The sequence below is a fragment of the Lepidochelys kempii genome, chromosome 12, assembly GCF_965140285.1.
Source record: "Lepidochelys kempii isolate rLepKem1 chromosome 12, rLepKem1.hap1, whole genome shotgun sequence".
Classification (NCBI taxonomy): Eukaryota; Metazoa; Chordata; order Testudines; family Cheloniidae; genus Lepidochelys; species Lepidochelys kempii.
In genome coordinates this window covers 21,961,925-21,982,797 of record NC_136391.1, presented here as the reverse complement: position 1 = coordinate 21,982,797, position 20,873 = coordinate 21,961,925, and the positions used below count along the sequence as shown (strand labels likewise).

Sequence of the window (20,873 nt, the reverse complement as noted above, 5' to 3'; positions counted from 1 at the left end):
ATTTACAAAATTAAGCATGCTACAAGAGAACAGTGATTGACAATCCAGCATCAGAGTAACACTGAAGTCACCCTGGCAGCTGATTGGCTTTTTTTCTTGTGCCTGCCTGCTCTCTACTAACAGGCATTTTCAGGCCCCAGATCATCATGTTTCTACCCATGGGCCAAACATAAGTCTGAGTGGGGTTATTTTAACTGCACTAACCTTTCTGCCATTCTAAATTTACATTAACTGCCTACACAATGGGGATTATTTCTCATGCAGAATCATCAGCGTGAGTGAGCATCAAATAAGCTGCTGTATAGCAGCTGTAGTTATCATTCTAGTGTTGGTTTACCCACTTCAAAGGGTGAATGAACAAATAGTGCATTGGGCTCCATTACCACAACTCATGTGTGGTTGAGTTTGTTCCTTGTGGTACAGCCTTCTATCATCTGCTCTTCATACAGATTGCTTACAGACTGTTTACTTGCATTACAATATAATATTCGGCCTTAATAGGTTTTCCAAGGTCCCTCCACAACACTACTCATCTTTTTAGAAGCCACAAGTGCTCATAAAACTCTGACTCTTTCTTGTTTTCTTCCACTGTTCACATCAGTAATATAGCCAGGAATATTTAAATGGTCTCTTCTGAGATTATGACCATCCTATGGTTAAAATAAATGGGCTATTGATAATCCAGATCTTGGATGGATTAGCTTTCAAAAATAAGAGTACAGTTGATTGGCAAATAGATTTTTTTCCTTTGGAAAATATTAATTTTTGAGTGGAAAAATCCCAAACCTAATGTTTCTAGACAAAAGCTTTCAGCTGGAATTTTGATTCAGAAATGCTGCTGCAATGCCTCACGGGAGCTGTAGCTTTCACCATCGTGAGTGACCACATGCATCATAGAATATGTTGGATGTGGTGCATCATGGGACATCCAGCTGGGGAACCTGCCCAGTAGGGAAGAATGAAGGCCTGAGACACCTGAACTACAACTCCCATGAGACTAGAAATGGCATTTCCAAATAGTAATTTTTCAGCTTTGGGGTGTTTTTTTGATGAAACATTTACATGGGTCTACTTTCTACAGACAATTCTGTGAAAAGTTTTATTTAATAAAACCCATCAAAAATCAGTTTCAATGGAAAATTTTCAACCAACCCTAATAAAAACTCACTTTGATGTCCACATAAAGAGAGTTTTCTGCCTTTGTTGAATCTGTACAAATCAGAGAGCATAAACAGAGATATCCTACTGGCTTTTTTCTCCTCATTTGACTGCAGCTCACTTACCTGTTCAACCAATCAAAGGGAAGCTTCTGCAGTCTGGATGATTTTATGCTGAATAGTGTTTGCAGAACTATTTTTCTGTGACATACAACTGATGAATATAGAAAATATTGCCATGTGCATGTAACAATTAAATATAGTTACATTTTCTTACCCAGGCAGAACAGGATGATGGCATTACAGCATGCAATTCTATTATCCTCTGCCCCATCAACTCTCTTGAAAGAAAGCTACCCAAAACACCACAGCATAAGCATGTTCTGTTTCTGCTTGCTGTATGTGCATCATTTTGTGGGGAAGACGGTGTGAAAAGAGAACACATTCAGAGAAGGTTTTCTTGGGAATAATTCTGCGCTGTGACTGAGATCCATTCAAAACAGTGGTGTCGGAAGAGGTGCTGTCAAGTTATAAGGGTATGACTCCTTGATTCTCTGCCTCTCCCTGGACCCAGATTAGGCTACAATAGCCCGAGGGCTGCTCCAACTATACTACCTGGCAATGGGCTTTTCATCTAGGGAGAACGAGCTCTGGTCACACTTCCTTTTGTGCTGAAGCTGCAGGGGAGCAAGCAAGGAGACAGACATATTTGCTCTAACCCACCTGAGTGGGACAATGGAATGGGGCAAAGGAGGGGAGTGACTCTTCCCTCATATGTGGAAAAGGGGAAAAGGGGAATCAATTGATAGCATATCAGGAATCCAAATGTATGCACAGCTACAAGGTCTGTAAAAGCATGGGCCACCGATGATAACGAATCTATGTGGCAAAAGTTTTGGGTCTTGATTCTCCACTATATGACATTAGTTTTACATCAGTGTTTCAACCTGGAGGTCAAGCCCTCTGAGTGCTAGCAATGAAGGCTTGAGACTCTGGGCAAAATCCTTAGCTGCAGGAAATTGAAAAAGCTCCATTGAAGCTAATAGAACTATGCTGAATTTCACCAGCTGAGAATCGGCCACATATCACCTTATCAGTGATTTCATTTACAGATCTTTTGTAGCTAATTTACCACCTTTTCCAAGTGTGTCTGTTATTATTACTCTACTGCAAATCCACAAAAAATAATTTTTGAATGTTTAATATAAAATAACTATTTATTGTGCTCTCACATACCATAAGAGGTTTGTTTAGCGCCTCAGTATGGTGTAATCTCTGTCCTAGACTCACTCTGTGCAGTCCTGATTCTAGAAAGTCAGAGCTTTATGGCTTATATTTTTCTCTTTTCTCATTAAAACCCAATTTTATTAAGATACGTCTAACAGACACTGCCCAGCGTTGATTTACAGCTATATCATGGGTCATTGCGCCATTATGATATAAACTTAAATATTTTCCTTTGAAGGTGACCATAATGTTCAACCTAAAGTTTATTAAAAAGAATATGTTGAATTTTTCTAGCTCAGGAAACTTCTGCAGGATGTCAATAAGCATTTGTAAACAAGACAATATAATAACATTGCCTCACAAGTGAACTGGACACTTTCTCTGGCAAATCCATCATTCCCATCCCCTGGACTAGATAGAATAAATTTAAGACACAACGTTTATTAGCCCTAGTATATATATCTAATTCTAATATTATCATAAGTGACATGGCATCCTTCATATACAGCATGAGCTATGGTAACGTGCTATGTCATATTACGGCCTTCTGGTCAGTGTGGCTTTGGCCATACCTTTTTGTGTGTATCTGCTTGATTATCTTACATGGAATAAAATTCATGCACTTAGGGCCTGGTCTGCATGTAGCCCCCCAACCAGTACTAACCCCAGAACCTCAGCTGCAGTGCAGGGAGAGTAAGGGTCCAGTGACCTCAGAGGAGAACAGGATGAGCTCACAGATCCCTCTTGTCCCCTGTGGAAACAGAAGCCAGGGTAGTACAGCTAGGTGTCTTCGGCCTCTTCCCACACCCTCCAAATCCATCAAACCTTTCACTGGTTCAGCAAATCCAGCTTTCTGTCTCATACACAATCAGTGTCTGATGCTTCAGAGGAAGACTTAGCACCCCGGGGACTCACCTAGCCATGTTGTAACATGGAGAAGAGGAGCTATTTTGACTCCTGCAACAGTGTTCTTTTGACACGTGGAGTTCTGAAACTCACTATATTTTTGAATGTGTAACTACAGATCTTGTTCTGGGGCATCATCTTAAACATCCCTTCTGAAAAACAGGGTTTGACCTGGTGCTCTGCACTGTAGGTAAATTCAACAGGTTGACTACATGCCAGCTGAAGTGCAGAGAGAATACCCCGGAGTGGGGACAACCTAGCCCCTGTCCTAGGTGACCACAGCAGGGTTGGGGGTCGAGCCCCCCAGGAATCCTGGGCCCAGCCTTGTTGGGGTCACGAGGACTCTGCCAGACAGGAGAGTGGAAGGAGAGTCCTCAAGGGCAGGGAGGCCACTGGGTAAAGGAAGTGGGAGTGAGGACTCAGATCCTTTCGCTAGCCAACTTCACCAGGGTAGTGCAGAAGCCAGGAAAGTTCCCCACAAGAGCGGGACTATTCCCCCGCTTACACTGATCTCCAAACTTCTGTGTAAGTAGAACACACTTCAGCATTTCTGAGTTTGCCTGTGAAACAATTTTTTGTCCCATCCCACGAATGCAACCAGTTAATTTAAACTGTGATCGCACAACTGTGCTTAGAGCTGGAATTAACTTGGTGCACTCAGGCCCTGATCCAGCAAAGGTCTTAAGCATGTGCTTAACATTAACTGAAAGACAATGTGACTACTCATATGCTACACATTCTTAACTGCCTTGCTAAATCTGCACCCTGAAACATTTCTATGGTTTTGGGCAATAATACTGGTTCTATCCATACAACCCATTTTCAGAATGGGGAACTTCTCTCAAGTCAGAAAAATCATTCAAAATGGAAGATACTTTTAAAATGTGAGCACTATACATTAAGTTCTATCAACTTATGTTCTCTGGGTTATCTTTGTACACAAAGAAATGAAAAATGTGATTCTCCTTTACACTTTTAAGTTCCCCAAATCAGAAGTAACATGCCCTTTGCATGCCTCAGTGTCTAACTCTGATATTGCTCCTCTATGAAAGCCCATTTATTCAAGCATTGGATATAGGACCAGGATTTACTCTGTCCGTTGATCTACTCTGAAAATTCATAGGAATCACTAGCTCTTAAAATGCCTCTCATGACTACACTCTATGGGTATTTTATCAGATTGCAGTTTGAGACCATCCTAGCTCGAGACCTCTTACCTAACTTCTTTATTTTAATGGAATTATTATTGCTTTTGAAAGATTTATGCATCTGTTGGCTTTATGAGGGAGTCCAGTAGTTCAGTCTTAGTGCTCTTTCAGTTTGGGCTTCTCTAATGAGATTCCTGACAATGGTGCCAATAAGTGGTGCCAATAGTTATATAGTTATTTTTGCAATCCTGGTGCCACTAGGAACTAGACTGACATCCACCAAACTCATTTCATGTAGGCAACTGAAGAGCCATAAAATGGTGATGCCTTATTATCACTACCAACCTGTGCCAGATTTGTAACTGGAGGGGAAAAGCTCTATATAACCTTAGCCTGTCCTTTGCTGACAGTAGGAATGTTTCCTCTTTAACTGATGATATTATGAATCTGCAGTAGGTCTAATTATAAAGCTATTAGCTCCTCCCTCATACACTTCAAATCAACTGAAGCTCAGATTTTTTAATCACAATATTGCTACCTTTTGAAAAGACATCCATCTTATTATTTTTGAATGACCTATATGGCTTACTTCATTTCCACCTCTATGTACATTTATTACCATTGTTTATTTCTTCTAAACAATGTCTCATATTATGGAGAACAATTCTTATATGTGTCACACCATGAAATTAACTAAGGAAAACATTCACATATGTCTGGCAAGAAACTTCTGTGAACATATTCCAGTTATGTTTTAGTTCAAAGAACTTTATTTGCAATAAAGTCCTCAAATTATTAAAAGTCATATTTAAAGCATTCTTATAAACTGTGTATTGAGAAAAGACAAGTTTAATTCTCAAAGGCTCCATTATTGAAGCAAAAATTAATATTTGTACTGTTTCTAAATTGGAATAAAATTGCAAAGATGCAAACGCTATCCTATATCATAATCTATAAACCAGTCACAAATGTTAAATCAACTGTAAAAATGATTTAAAATCTACAGGAATAATTTTATTAAACTGATTTAAAACCACACTTTGTGCTACTTTCATTTATTAACTGTATCTTAGACAACAGTGCATTTATAGTGGATTTGTATGAACATGGATATATACAGAAAGGAAATAGTCTATTAAAAGAGGACCTTTCCTCTTCTGTGCATGCTTTCCTAGCACATATTTGGGGTAAATACATTTAATAGAACCATATAAATTAGAGCTACAAAACCCTTGATAGGTCATCTAGACAATTCTCTGCCATAGTGAGTTTGTGCTCTTCAATATACTTATTTGTAATAAAAAAAATCATACACTTAACGATTTTATGTTATCTCAAGATCACAAAGCATATTACAAGTAATTAATTAAGTTTGACCACACAATTATATTGAGTTACTAAGGGTGGGTTTTCATTGCATAAAAAGTAATTAACCCAAGTTAGCTAACTTGGTTCAAAATAGCAGTGATGAGACAGCAGCTTGGCTTTTAACTTGTGTTAACAGCTAGAGTTCAACCTCAGACTCCCTTAGTTTATGTTTACACTGCATCTGCGAGTGAGCCTCCTACCCAGGTCCAAAGATTTATGCTAATGGGGCTTATGTTAGTGCACTAAAAAGGGCTGTGTAGACATTGTGGTTGAGCTGTTATAGCATGTCTACACAGGTATTTTTAGCATGCTAGTGCAAGTCCCACTCACACAAGGCTCAATCCCAGTATCAGATAAAAGAATTCTGCTGTAGGAAGAAATGGAGTAATCTTTGCCTCCATTAGGTCTAATCCAGATCTCTAATAGAGATTGGCTTGAGCCCTGAAGCATGAGGTTTAGTAGTGTCCAATTCAAAATGTTTGTTATTGTTGTAGGAAAAGTGTGCTGGTACAATCTGCCCATCTCATTACTCCTATGAGAGCCTTCCCACCTGCAGGTTTAATGCCTGAGATCTTTGAATAAAGTGAGCTCACTGCACTTACCAAAACAGATGAAACGACGATCCATCAAATCTAGTAACTAGCTCCCAGCAGTGACTAATATCTGATGTTTCAGAAGAAGGGGAAACAACACTCTCTTCCCCACCTATTTGAAATATGACCTACTGTTTAGTTCTGCATATGTGAGTGAATGTGAATGTGTGTGTGTGTGTGGGGGGGGTCTCCTTCCCTGATCTCAGGGGTAATCGGCTGGAATTGGTTAGGTCATCTGACAGTATCTTTTTATAGTTTATTTAATGTATACTGCTAGAGCCAGTACTGGTAAGTGAAGGCAACGTGCTTGGAGTCTGCGGTGGACATAATAAAAGTTTAAATACATAATAAATACAATGAAATTATTGAGATAACCCATATGTAGCAGTATGTATGTCCACTTCCTTGCAGTTTATGAGCGTCATCCTAGCCTAATATGTTTTTATAGATCCGTTCTCCTGTTAAATTGCCTCAGCAGCAACCAGAATCACTCGCTGTTGCTAAATAATGCTGCTGCCTGAATAGTTTGGACAGAAAGCTCAACAGAACAAAAATCAGGCTGGGTTTAGGTCCTACTCAAACTCAATAATCTCAGTCCAGGGCCACAGACATTTGCACAGGTTAGATTCCCCTGTCTTTGTTCGCCACTCCCTCCTCTCCAGGCCCCAGGACTCCCTCCATTTACCAACCCTTCTCACTGTGAGATTTTGGGGCATCACCCAGGAGGATCACTTATATCGTTAACCTTCATCAGTACTCCAAAGTCTTCTGGAGTGAGGAGGAGCAGGAGACGTCCTCCCTCTCACATGCCTGGCAGGGGGCTCTAGGTGATAGTTCTACCCCCACTGGCCTGCATCCATGGATTTTTAGTGGTGGGGTTTCTCTACCAACTACATGTAGCATGTCCCCAATCACAAGGCATCAGTAAAGCCTTTATCCCGCCTGTTGTCCCTTTGTGGTAGACTCCAGAAGATCTGTGGTTGTGGAACAGGTGAGCTCCACTTTAAGACATGAGGAAGAGGGAACAGAAACATAGAATCATAGATTCATAGAATATCAGGGTTGGAAGGGACCTCTGGAGCTCATCTAGTCCAACCCCCTGCTCAAAAGCAGGACCCATACCCAATTAAATCATCCCAACCAGGGCTTTGTCAAGCCTGACCGTAAAAACTTCTAAGGAAGGAGATTCCACCACCTCCCTAGGCAACGCATTCCAGTGTTTCACCACCCTCCTAGTGAAAAAGTTTTTCCTAATATCCAACCTAAACCTCCCCCACTGCAACTTGAGACCATTACTCCTTGTCCTGTCCTCTTCCACCACTGAGAATAGTCTAGAACCATCCTCTCTGGAACTACCTCTCAGGTAGTTGAAAGCAACTATCAAATCCCCCCTCATTCTTCTCTTCTGCAGACTAAACAATCCCAGTTCCCTCAGCCTCTCCTCATAACTCATGTGTTCCAGACCCCTAATCATTTTTGTTGCCCTTCGCTGAACTCTCTCCAATTTATCCACATCCTTCTTGTAGTGTGGGGCCCAAAACTGGACACAGTACTCCAGATGAGGCCTCACCAATGTCGAATAGAGGGGGACGATCACGTCCCTCGATCTGCTCGCTATGCCCCTACTTATACATCCCAAAATGCCATTAGCCTTCTTGGCACAAGGGCACACTGCTGGCTCATATCCAGCTTCTCGTCCACTGTCACCCCTAGGTCCTTTTCCGCAGAACTGCTGCCTAGCCATTTGGTCCCTAGTCTGTAGTTGTGCATTGGGTTCTTCCGTCCTAAGTGCAGGACCCTGCACTTATCCTTATTGAACCTCATCAGATTTCTTTTGGCCCAATCTTCCAATTTGTCTAGGTCCCTCTGTATCCTATCCCTGCCCTCCAGCGTATCTACCACTCCTCCCAGTTTAGTATCATCCGCAAATTTGCTGAGAGTGCAATCCACACCATCCTCCAGATCATTTATGAAGATATTGAACAAAACCGGCCCCAGGACCGACCCCTGGGGCACTCCACTTGACACCGGCTGCCAACTAGACATGGAGCCATTGATCACTACCCATTGAGCCCGACAATCTAGCCAACTTTCTACCCACCTTATAGTGCATTCATCCAGCCCATACTTCCTTAACTTGCTGACAAGAATACTGTGGGAGACCGTGTCAAAAGCTTTGTCAAAGTCAAGATACAATACATCCACTGCTTTCCCTTCATCCACAGAACCAGTAATCTCATCATAGAAGGCGATTAGATTAGTCAGGCATGACCTTCCCTTGGTGAATCCATGCTGACTGTTCCTGATCACTTTCCTCTCATGTAAATGCTTCAGGATTGATTCTTTGAGGACCTGCTCCATGATTTTTCCGGGGACTGAAGTGAGGCTTACTGGCCTGTAGTTCCCAGGATCCTCCTTCTTCCCTTTTTTAAAGATTGGCACTACATTAGCCTTTTTCCAGTCATCCGGGACTTCCCCCGTTCGCCACGAGTTTTCAAAGATAATGGCCAATGGCTCTGCAATCACAGCCGCCAGTTCCTTTAGCGCTCTCGGATGCAACTCATCCGGCCCCATGGACTTGTGCACGTCCAGTTTTTCTAAATAGTTCCTAACCACCTCTTTCTCCACAGAGGGCTGGCCATCTATTCCCCATGATGGGATAACATGGTTTTGGTAATTAAATATTCATGGTAAATAGGCCCAATGGCCTGTGATGGGTTTTTAGATGGGGTAAGATCCAAGTTACCCGGGAAAGAATTTTCTGTAGTATCTGGCTGATGAATCTTGCCCATATGCTCAGGGTTTAGCTGATCGCCATATTTGGGGTCGGGAAGGAATTTTCCTCCAGGGCAGATTGGAAGGCCCTGGAGGTTTTTCACCTTCCTCTGTAGCATGGGGCACGGGTCACTTGCTGGAGGATTCTCTGCTCCTTGAGGTCTTCAAACTACAATTTGAGGACTTCAATAGCACAGATATAGGTGTGAGGTCTTTTTTAGGAGTGGTGGGTGAAATTCTGTGGCCTGCATTGTGCAGGAGGTCAGACTAGATGATCATAATGGTCCCTTCTGACCTAAATATCTATGAATCTATGAATCTATGTTGTGATGCCCAGCACAGCAGTCTGGGAGCTGACCTTGTTCGTGAAGACAGAGGCAAAAAAAGCATTGAGTACATTAGCTTCTTCCACATCCTCCGTCACTAGGTTGCCTCCCTCATTCATTAAGGGGCCCACGCTTTCCTTGGCTTTCTTCTTGTTGCCAACATACCTGAAGAAACCCTTCTTGTTACTCTTAACATCTCTCGCTAGCTGCAGCTCCAGGTGCGATTTGGCCCTCCTAATTTCATTCCTACATGCCCGAGCAATATTTTTATACTCTTCCCTGGTCATATGTCCAACCTTCCACTTCTTGTAAGCTTCTTTTTTATGCTTAAGATCTGCTAGGATTTCACCGTTAAGTCAAGCTGGTCGCCTGCCATACTTACTATTCTTTCGACACATTGGGATGGTTTGTCCCTGTAACCTCAACAGGGATTCCTTGAAATACAGCCAGCTCTCCTGGACTCCTTTCCCCTTCATGTTAGTCCCCCAGGGGATCCTACCCATCCGTTCCCTGAGGGAGTCGAAGTCTGCTTTCCTGAAGTCCAGGAAATATGGACATAATGGACATGGACATAATATTTTGGGTACAGACACTGGGTCATGGGAGTGGCTGAGCTCTAAAGATAAGAGAATCCCTTAGATCTTGGAATAGCTGTGAGTACCAGGGGCATGTGGAAGAGTTTCATGGATGTTTCGATTCTACACAAACCTGAACTTCTTTGTGAAAAGCAGGAATTGATTTGATACCAGGCCCTGCAAAACAAACTCTATGGAATTTTGCTTGCACAATCTCTGTGAACTAAACATTCTGTCAAATCCCTATTACACACATCACGAGGGGAAAAGACTCCTATTAGGCATTAAAAAACCCCAGCAGCAGCTCTGTGTTCTTAAATCAGCAGATTTCACAGAACTTTCTTTTCAGCCTTTACCTCCTCACTTGTAAAAGGATGTATCTAAAACAGATATGATAAAACAATCTACATTTTTCACGCAGATAAATACTCTAATGCACTTTATCTTAGAGATGCTGTTAGCGTGTATATAAGATAGACACAGTTACTGTTCCTTCAAGGCTGTGTGTGATCTTTAACATCATTTTCCCCAAAAGCTAATTTCTGTGCTGAATGCAATATACTAAAACCCATCAATTGGATCACTTGAAGAATTCAGATTAGGAATTATTGACAGCTGATAGAACAGAAGTGCAGAGATGAGGCAGATTTTCTCATCTGTCCATCTAAATGCTGGAATACATATTGATTAAAATATGACATGGTATAGAGCCCACCATAAATCTAAACTCTATTAGATTAACACAGGTATTTAATTAACATAAAATGACAACCTAAGAGAAAGCATTGAATGTCAGTCTTCTCTCAATGTGTAATATTTTAACCAACCTAAATAAGCAAATTTTGAAATAAACAACTATAAGGGTATGCTTTCTGATTGGCTCCAATATTTGCCAGTGCAAATTGAACCCTTACATGTACACATGCATAATGAACTGTGGCTGCCAGTCTGAGTAATTGCACCAACCTAATTTATGTTTGCAATGACTTAATTACAGGTCACCAGCTCAGGTTTGCACCTCTACATGAATTATAGGTGCAAAATTGTGTCAAAAAAAAGGGTGGCCACGCTTCTGAAAATGGGCCCTGTTGGTTGTGTGTATTATGCATACAGTGGTCAAACTCAGGAAGTCCATTCTATTTTGAAAGTCTCTAGCAGTTAAGGTATATTTACACTTTGAGCTGGGGGTGCGATTGTGCTAGCCTGCTGAAGACAGGGTGTAGCTGCAGCAGTGAGAGTTGCAGGAGAGGCTAGCTGTCCTGAGTACATTCCTGTCCGAGACCCTAGGCAGTTAACCAGTCCTGTTGCCATGACTACACTCAATTTTCATCACACTAGTTCATCAGAGCTGGTGTGGTGGGTATGTCTCCTTGAACTGAGAATCAACCCCAGCTTGAAGTATAGACATATTCTTAGAGACATATTCCCTGTACAAAAAATGAGGTATATCACTAGAATCAAGAATACCTTTAAAAATGCAATTAACTTTTCATTTGCAGGCCCTTTGTACAGCATACAGGTGAAACGCCACCCCAGTGGGACATTCACCCATTGCCTGTAGGCAGGGGCACTCTCTTCTGGACAGCAGTCCTCGCGCTCTCAGCAACTCCAAGTTGTAACATAGATCTGATGGAGCCGCTATTCAAAAGGGTAAATCAGTACCAGATTGAAGAATGTATAGTCTCCACCTGGAGAAGCAGTCTATGCACTCTGAGTGTCGGTTTCAGTCTCCCTCCCATAAAACTTTAGAAGGAATCCCAGAGCATCTCACATACACCAGTGGGAGAACTGCATACAATCTAAGGAGCTGATACAACACATAAATTTGGATAGTAACGAGCAGATGGCAGGCTTTAATTAAACTAGGGGACAGGAATACCAAAAAAAGGAAACTGTAGGAAAAGGCTGGGTAAATAGACTAATAATATAACCCCCTCCCCCCCCCCAATTTTCTCTTCCCACACCGTCACTGGATGGGTCTCCCTTATGCAAAGATTGGCTAGCTGTACATGCAGTGATAATCGCTTCAGTGTTCAGTGTACAAACCTTTGTTGGCTTGTAGGTGATCGGGCCTATTGCTTTGGATAAGGGACCCAACTGACTGGGTGGGAGATAGGGGCAGAAAGCAACAATAGGGTGGTGACACCTCAGGAGCCTCATATTCAGGGCCTGATTTTCAGAGATGCTGTATACCCTCAGTATCAAACGGAGTTGGGGGTGATTAGCAGCTCTGGAAATCAAGCCCCTATGTTTGTGTGTGCACCTGTGGAGCCTGCTCAAACTATTGTCAGATATTAGCATGATTTCCTTGTTCCTGCCTCAGACAGGAGCAAGGAATCTTGGCATTTCTGAGGATGGAAGGATCAGGCAGTCCCTCTGCCTTAATAATGGCTTCTATTTTCCTGTTTCTGAGCTGGAAATTTCCCTGATGCTGTTGCTAGCAGGGGCCTAGGCATCCCTTGTCTCAGCAGCAGGGTCCATGTGGTAGTGTTATTTTAACTGCAGCTTGCAGAGATGATTTAAGAGCTCTGGCTAAACCCTCAGTTCCCCTGGAGCTACTCTGGACAATTCCTCCTAACACCAGAGTGGCTTTCCCCAGTCTTCCCCACTTCTTTTTCCTTCCAGCAGTCTTTAATTACCTTTTTCACTGACTACTTTTGGAAGAGTTGGGCTTTCATTGCTATTGCAGTTGGAACCAAAAATCTGTGCTCCATCAGTTTTCCTCTGGGTTAGGGTTAGGGTCCAGCCACTCGTATAGGAGAGATTAACCCAAACACTCCCCGAGGCTCTGAAAGGAAAGACTGATCAGGAGCGTCTACACTTGGAGCTAGGGGTGTGATTCCCAGCTCACGTAGTTACACTTGCACTAGCTCTCAGTGAGCTAATGCACTAAAAATAGTAGTGTAGCCACTGTAGCATGGGCAGCATCAAGAGGCGGCAGGTACGGACCCACCCCCGGTACAGAGCCACGGGGTCCAGGTAGGTTTGCACTCAGGGCAGCTAACCCATGCTACTGCTTACCAATGGACATTCTACAGCAATGTTTTTTTAGTACATTAGCTCAATGAAAGATGGAATGAGCATGTCTGTGGGCTAGGAATCACCCCCAGCTCCAGGTGTAGATGTAGCCTGACAGGAGGGACAGACAAATGTTAAATCCCTATATGAATTACATAAAAAGATTAGTATGTATTTTATGCTTAGGTTTTTAAAATGTCTTAATTCTCTCTCTCTCTCTCTCCCCCCCTTTCCCCCTCCCCCGAAGTCCTAAGATATTGGATCTTAGATTCACATCTATGGGAAAGCTGTTGTAGGTATTTTTAACGTTTCTAAAATGTACCCATTATAATTAACCTGTGTTCAAAACTCAGACCAACCCAAGCTCAACTTTATTTGAGGTTGTTGGGTTTTTTTAATGGAATCTCTTTCGCTTATTATTTTTATTTTCATTCACCTCTGCACTTCTACTTCTGATCCCAGCCAGAACCATGAAGTGCCAAAAAGGCTGCTCCTGAGGTATTTCCAGCCTGACCACAGCACCAAATACCCGATATCTCATTAGAAAGCCTGTCCTCGTGAGACTTCCAGGCTAGTTCTGCAGACTTAAGTAGTTCAGATATTTCAGGTTAGATCTGGTGAAGCACCCACCCAGACTTCAGGGTGTTTTTGTAAACCAAGCCAGTATTTTCCCTTTATTTTATTTTTGTGCTTAAAAGAGGCCAAGGATTGGGATTGAGTGAGTATATAATTAGTATAAATGGCATCTGAATTGTTTCTTCACTCCAGAAACAGAACACTTCTTGAGGCTAATTGAAAATGCAAAGAAAAAGCACTTCAGCACAAGCTTGTTCTGAAGTACTGCGGTAACCTTCACACCATAGAAATATAACTGATGCTTTTAGTTTGTTACCTATGATGGACTGCAGTCTATCAAGGAAAAATTAATTTTAGATGAATGAAAAGTGTACTTATCTGGCTAACCTTTGGCTCCTCCTATGCTGTATAGTCTGGGCTAGATTCTGCTCTCAGTCATAGTCGTGTAAATTTGGAGTAACTCCCCTGACGTTATTACAGGTGTGGGATGTAAATGGATTTACACTGCTGAAACGGAGAACTGAATCTATGTGCCCTGCCTCCCAGTTGTCAATGTGCAGAAATGAAGAGATGTTGAATGGATTCTGTATTCTGGACAATACTTTTACAATCCTCTTCACGGCACAGAATATCAGTTATTTTTTTCTACCAATTCACCCCCATCACTCCCCACTTCTCTCCCCAGCCCCTTTCATAACACTACAATACAAAATGCATTGATTGACACCCAAGATTTAGCCTGTCAAAGGTACAAGGTATTTCTGTGGTGAGTCAACTATGTTCCTTACTAAACAATGCAACTGCAGTGAACTGAACAAACAAGAAGTAAGCAAAATATCTCACATACAATGATTTACTATAAATTCACCACCCCCTCCAGTTAGGTAACTTCTATGCAAACTGACAGGGCAGACTTCAGATTAAGAAAATAAATGTGCCCTCTTTACAATTATTTTGATTGCATTGAATTAAAGTGGCAGCATACAACCTTGTTTGTTTGATAATGATAAATGGACAACTAAACTCTCATATAAAACATATTCACGTAAACAGAGAGATGGACCCAAACCCAGGCTCTAGATCCCAGCTGACTTGAACACAGGAGGAGTTAGGATCCAGATACGAATGATGTGGTTATGATCCATCTTTGCTTTCTAATTATATATCTGCTATAAGTCAAGACAATGGGACGAATCCTCTGCAGGTGTAAAATGATGCAACTCCATTGACTTCAATACAGTAGTGTCAGTTTACACTGGCAGAGAAGTGGAGCCAATATGTATAAGACCTAAAGAAGATATGACCTGTGCAATTCCTCATTATTTTCTTATAGGATAGATAATATTGCACATTTATGGGGAAATCCTCAGCCCAGCATCTAGACATGAGACACTGGAGCGATGCAAGGGAATGAGGGAACGAAGGAGTCTCTCCCTCAGGCTGAGGAGCTATTTTGCAGCCACGACTCCAACCCTAAAACTAATCTGCACAGCAGTAAATCCTCCAGCCCCCACTAGGTGCTGTCCTACAGGACTCACCCACAGAAGTTGTGTGTGTGTGGGGTGGGGGAGGGGTGCACTCCTGACACTCTCCCCTTGTCCTGCCTTTTATATGGCTAGTGCTGCCTCCAGGGGACTTCCAGGGAGAGCAGGCTGAAATTGTGTGATTTTGCTACATGGCTGTGTAGATGCACGGATTAGGAATACAGACACTTCTGGCAGTATACTGGAAGCAGGACAACATTTCAGCATACATCCAATATTGCTGTTTGGAATCCCATTCTGGCAATACAAACGCAACTGCACAACATGTGTACGTGGGTTCATTGCTTTACACCTAGAAAGAATCTGTAACTAGTCGCACTAAGCAGGAGCAGAAAGGTTCATAGCAAAAGGGAAATAGAAGCTTGTTGTAAGCGTTGATGCTGCAACTTCTGTCTCAAATGTGGTGCCACTTCACAGTGTCAGCAGATGGGTGAAAGAGACACCTTGGACCTTCACAAGCAAATCCATTTCAACCCCTTGAAGTGGGAAATACTAGTGCAGGGAGTCACTGTACGGCATCAGTTGCTTTACAGCTCTGGAGCACTAGGTGTCTGATAAAAAAACGAGATGAATTTGGAGCGCTATCTTGTACTACACCAGTAGCTTTGAAATTTAAAAAAGGGACACAAGGAAATTCCAAAGCACATGGAGAATATGAGTTTTTCCCTCCTGTGGTTACAATGAACGAGTGCACATAAGCATCGGCCGTACAAAATGATACCCATGTAGAAATTCTAACATGTACATCCATGTTTGCAGGAAAGGTTCTAAGTTTTCGACCTTGCTACTCCACTGCCAGCTCCAGCCCCTTTCCATGTACCAAACAAGTTTCTACCGCATTCTACTGCCAGGCAGGTGACACTGGAGGCTCAGGTAACCTTGGCAACTTATACAAATATCTAACATTAGGGGGAGAGAAAAGTGAAGCATACAAAGAACATATCCCTCACTCATTTATTTAACAAAAAAGAGAGAGGTAAGTTGGGCAAGAAGTGTAGATGACCAGAAATTCTGATGAAAAAGGATTAGGTATTTGGCTATATTATCCTCAAGCACCTTATTCTGCTGCTGTTGAAATCAGTGGCAAAACTCCCACAGATTCCAAGAAAAGCAGGACTGGACCCTACAACAAAAAAGCAACAAGAACATAAATTTGAGGGAACTGCTGGGCATGAAGAGTGAGAAGGGAGAACAGACAGACAGCAGCAATGAATAAGTTGGTACTAACATGAAAGGCTTAAAAATAGAAAGTGTGGACTGTGGGAAAGCATGGGGTGTACGGAAGAGAGACCTGGAGAGAGGCAAGGATGACCTTGAAGAGAAGGTGTCATGAACTTCATTGGAGTTACTGTGGATTTACTGAGTAACGGAATACAATCTGACCAAAAGTTAAACAGGATAAAGCAGGGGTTCTCAAACTGGGGGTCGGGACCCCTCAGGGGGTCACAAGGCTATTACAAGGGGGGTTGTGAGCTGTCAGCCTCCACCCCAAACACCACTTTGCCTCCAGCATTTATAGTGGTGTTAAATATATAAAACTGTGTTTTTAATTTATAAGGGGAGGTTGCACTCAGAGGCTTTCTGTGTGAAAGGGGTCACCAGTAAAAAAGTTTGAGAACCACTGAGATAAAGAGACATGACTGGGAGCAGAGAGGTTTGAGTTCTTGAAGAGACTTAGCAAAAACAAAGATCTGGGAGCTTAGAGGCAAAGAGAGATTGCAGCCTGAAGACTGAGAAATGTAGCTTTGGATACCCAGAAGAAGAGAATCTTAAAAGCAGGGGAAGAGAGAATGAAAGGGACTAAGCACACCAAGAGTGCTAATGTAATACACTGGCCTAGTGGTGACCACCTCTCCCTCCACTGGTTGGTCCCAGAATTGATACAACCTGCTGCTTTATCACAGTTAAAGGAGCTTCCCTTTACTTCAAGTGGTGCAGGCAAGCACTTTTGGTGCGGAAGATCCTGCGTTTGATCCGCACTAATGACCTTTGTGTCTGGATGTATATACAGTCTCGGTAAATTGGTCTATTAATGATTAATTACACTAACTTTTTATAAGGGGAATTAAAAAATAATAAACATGCTGCGTTAGCAACATAATTCCCCAATTCTAACTATGATAGATTGTAAAAATGCTAATATATTGATATTATATAAGAAAAATGATGAATTAATAATAAAAATTGTTTGACATTACTATACTGCCTCTAACAAAAAAGGACAATTCTTGCTGACGTGTTAAGTGTAACATAATGGTACACTGCATGCACACTTCTCCACCTGGGGAGTGGATAATAGAGCAAACTACAGGTGACAAAGGTTAGCTACATCACTTAATGCACCACTGGAAAGTGCTCTGATACCATGAAGATGAGAGTGATGTAAGAACCTCTTAGTTAATGCCAGAAGAATGCTCCAGGCTCTCACAGCAAGGAGGCTACTACAGCAAGTATTTTAAAAAATACACCTGTATATTAGAATAATAATGAAAATTATTAAAAACCAGACACTGTACTGTAAAACCTAGACAGACCAAATTCATCCCTGGTGTAATTCCAGGTTGAATCAGGCTCAGAAAATGTTAACTGTCTCATACCTTTAAAAGCACAGTTGTTTAAAGAGTGTATGCTATATTCAGTCATGCTGTGAGGTAAAATTACTTTCTATTGTCTATTCATACTTTTGTAATGCTGCTGTTTGTTTATGTTTTCTGTGGTGTTGGAAGGAGAATGGACTAGAGGAGAAATTTAAACTACTGTAACTTGAAAGAAGCTGACATTAGTGGGATGTATCTAAGAAAGTCTCAGTGTTGGAAAAATGATCCTCATAATGTGAAATATAATGTGAAAACTAAGCTCTTTCACAGAGGAATTGTGGAATAGACTAAGTGCAGTATGAAAGACAAAGGAACATCCCAACAGAATGAGAGATGTTAAAAAGGATACTGTACACTTTGTAACACAGTCACAAAGTTCTCTCTACACAAATCCTTTTGATCACAGTTTTCTCATCCAGAGAGTTAACATATTTGATGATCACACTAATGTTTCTTCTCACTGAAAAAGTGGGCTTGTTCACTTACCAATTCACAAGTATGTACATACAGCATGCCAATTAAATCACCTGTAAACCTGCAGTAGCCACATGACAGGGGCAGTGCTATATGTACCAGGAGCCTAGAGTATTATGCTGTCTCCAAAAGTAATTTGCACACTGTGAGAGTAAGAGCAAGCCATCTGACAGCAGATAAGGAAAGGCTGATGTCAAAGTACCAAAAAGGAAATGTCATCCTGGAACCACAGTAGGGAGGAGGGAAAGGGACATTAAATGATGTCAAAAGATCACAGGGTGTTTTCTTTGTTATCTTAGTAGAGAAGATGGACATTTTTCAAGAACAAAACTACTCTTCACCCTTCCTCTTCATAAATAACTCAGCTAGGGGGGAAACACCTTCCTGCAATTAAACTCTTGTGCATGTGCATTTTCCAAAGTAGTTCACTCCCCAATACTCCATAACCAAAGATTTTGTTTTTTCTCTATCAAAAAGCTGAAATTACAGCCCAGAATGTTTTTCAAGCCACTGTCCTACATCCAGCAGGCCAGATTCATCCCTGCTGTAATTCTAGTGCAGCCACGGTAGTCACACCCAGGATGAATTTAGCCCAGTATGTACAGATGCAGCAATATGTAAACTTCCAGTTTTCAGATTTTTTTTTTTTAACTTGGTTCTTCTTCTTGTTTGCAGGTTGTGGGCTCCCTCTTGTGGTCATCTACAGATTTCCAGCTATTAACCAAAACCATCTAAAAAGTTACAGTATTAAGCTACAATAAGCACCCACTCTGAAAATGCCAGGCCAGACTCAAAGTCACCAGATGTCTTGAATAAAGCTGTCCTTTGTTCCCTTATCTCACTCTCTCATTCCTCAGTAGTTCCCTTCAATGCTGTCAAAAACTTAGGTAGAGGAAATTTACACTCCAAGTCCACAATGACAATGAAATGGTAAGATTGGGCATAAGGACAGCTCCTGGCTAGCGATGCTGGCCATTACCAGAGGGGCAGGGTGGGAACAGGCCACAGCAGTGCCTTAAGGGTATTTTCTCTGTGTACCTGGTTGCCCTGTGAGGCATAATGCCTCCCAGAGCTCCCACTGGCCTAGTGCAACTCTGCACCCCCTCCAAAGGCAGACCAGTGCCTTAGTCACATGAGTATGCCTGAAACGAACAACCGGCCCAGAATTATACCTGCCTGCGACAGGAAGCTTGAAAAGTCTGAGAGTTTCCCAAAGGTTGAGTCACACACACAAATTCCTTCCTCAGGCTTTTTTCTTCCTTTAGAGAAAAACAAAACATACTGAAATCACTTATTATTAGTAGTTTAATCAGTGATGTAATACGTGCTCAACTTTAAGTAAATCTGGAGAATAGTGAGGCTCAGTTATTGCCTGTCTAGGACCCCCTCTCTGTAGTCCTTCTCCATTCCTACTCTGTAGTCCTCCATTCGTCTTTGCCCAAAGCACCCACAACTGGGGTAACACTAAAAAATCATGTCATGTCTGACATAGTCTTGCCATCATGAGAAATTCCTTAGCAGTCTGGGGGGAAGGCACATATTCTCAGAAGCCTGACATTCCCCTTCCCTGGCCACTGGGTCATCGCTTCCATCCCACCAAAGTTTTTATGACCCGTTTGGAATTTGAAAGATTTTCTGCCAAAGACCCAGATCCTTCTAAGTCTTAAATATGTTTAACTCTGCATGTGGCAAGTGGCCCACTGAGAACACAGGGAGCAAAGTTAAGCACACACGTAAGTTTTTACAGGATCATGGACTAAGTTTGCAGGACTCTGAATATATTTCTGATTCAGGCCAATGGCGCTCAAATGTATATTGCTGCTATTATGAACTAGTAAATCACACAGCCTTTCCTATTGCCTCTAACTGATCTTTATTTTTCATATTGAATTAGGAAACTTTCTTTGGCAGGGCCTTTCTTTAATTGTTTATAGGTGATTTCCACTTACAAGGTTTCATATCAGCATTTACTGAAATTGGATGGCATGGCGTCTTATTGGTACTAATGCTCCATTCAGGAGGTCAGCAACCCGCAGCTTGAAAGCTCTATCTGACCCTTTACATAAATCCTTGTGGTTCAACAGTTAGGTAGCTCTCCTAGCCTTGACCTTCAGCCATAACACATGCATGTCAGCAGTTCAGCCACTCGGTAGCACTGCATAGGTGAAAAAAAAAAATCTAAGCCTAATAGCCTGGTTAGAGATTTTTCTTAGAGAGAGAAGAAAGAGAGAACTTGATGGGAGACCTTGCCGTGATAGTCATATGTATGAATTCAGCTGTATTTGCTTTTATATATGCTGGCCCATTCATTTATTGTGAGGCAAGTGCTGTCCCTGTGGCCATTTTTTAAGATCCCATTTTTTAAGTTGGCAAGACATAGATGTTTACTGGATGCCTCATACTATGTATTAAACTGTCAACACAACAGGATATCTCCCATGATAAGAAGAAAACAGCAGCCATCCTGCAATGATGCAATAACTGGGAATGTGGAAATAAGTTCAACTCATGAAGAAGTATTTCACTGAGGTAGCTTATATTTTTGAACTCGGACCAATATAATTTCATTCCATTCCAATGGATAAATTG

General features: G+C 41.8%; 1 protein-coding gene across 10 annotated transcripts in view; it reads right to left on the bottom strand.

Moving 5' to 3' along the window:
- ZNF536 (zinc finger protein 536) overlaps window positions 1-20,873 on the bottom strand; it is a 403,720-nt gene that overhangs the window by 38,780 nt on the left and 344,067 nt on the right. The window contains exon 8 of one of the 10 annotated variants that reach the window (XM_078848113.1): window positions 19,484-19,543. The exons of the other annotated variants lie outside the window; for them this stretch is intronic. The gene's annotated coding sequence lies outside the window, so the exon portion shown is untranslated. Of the gene's footprint in view, window positions 1-19,483; window positions 19,544-20,873 lie in introns of those variants that run through there. 10 annotated transcript variants of the gene reach the window in all.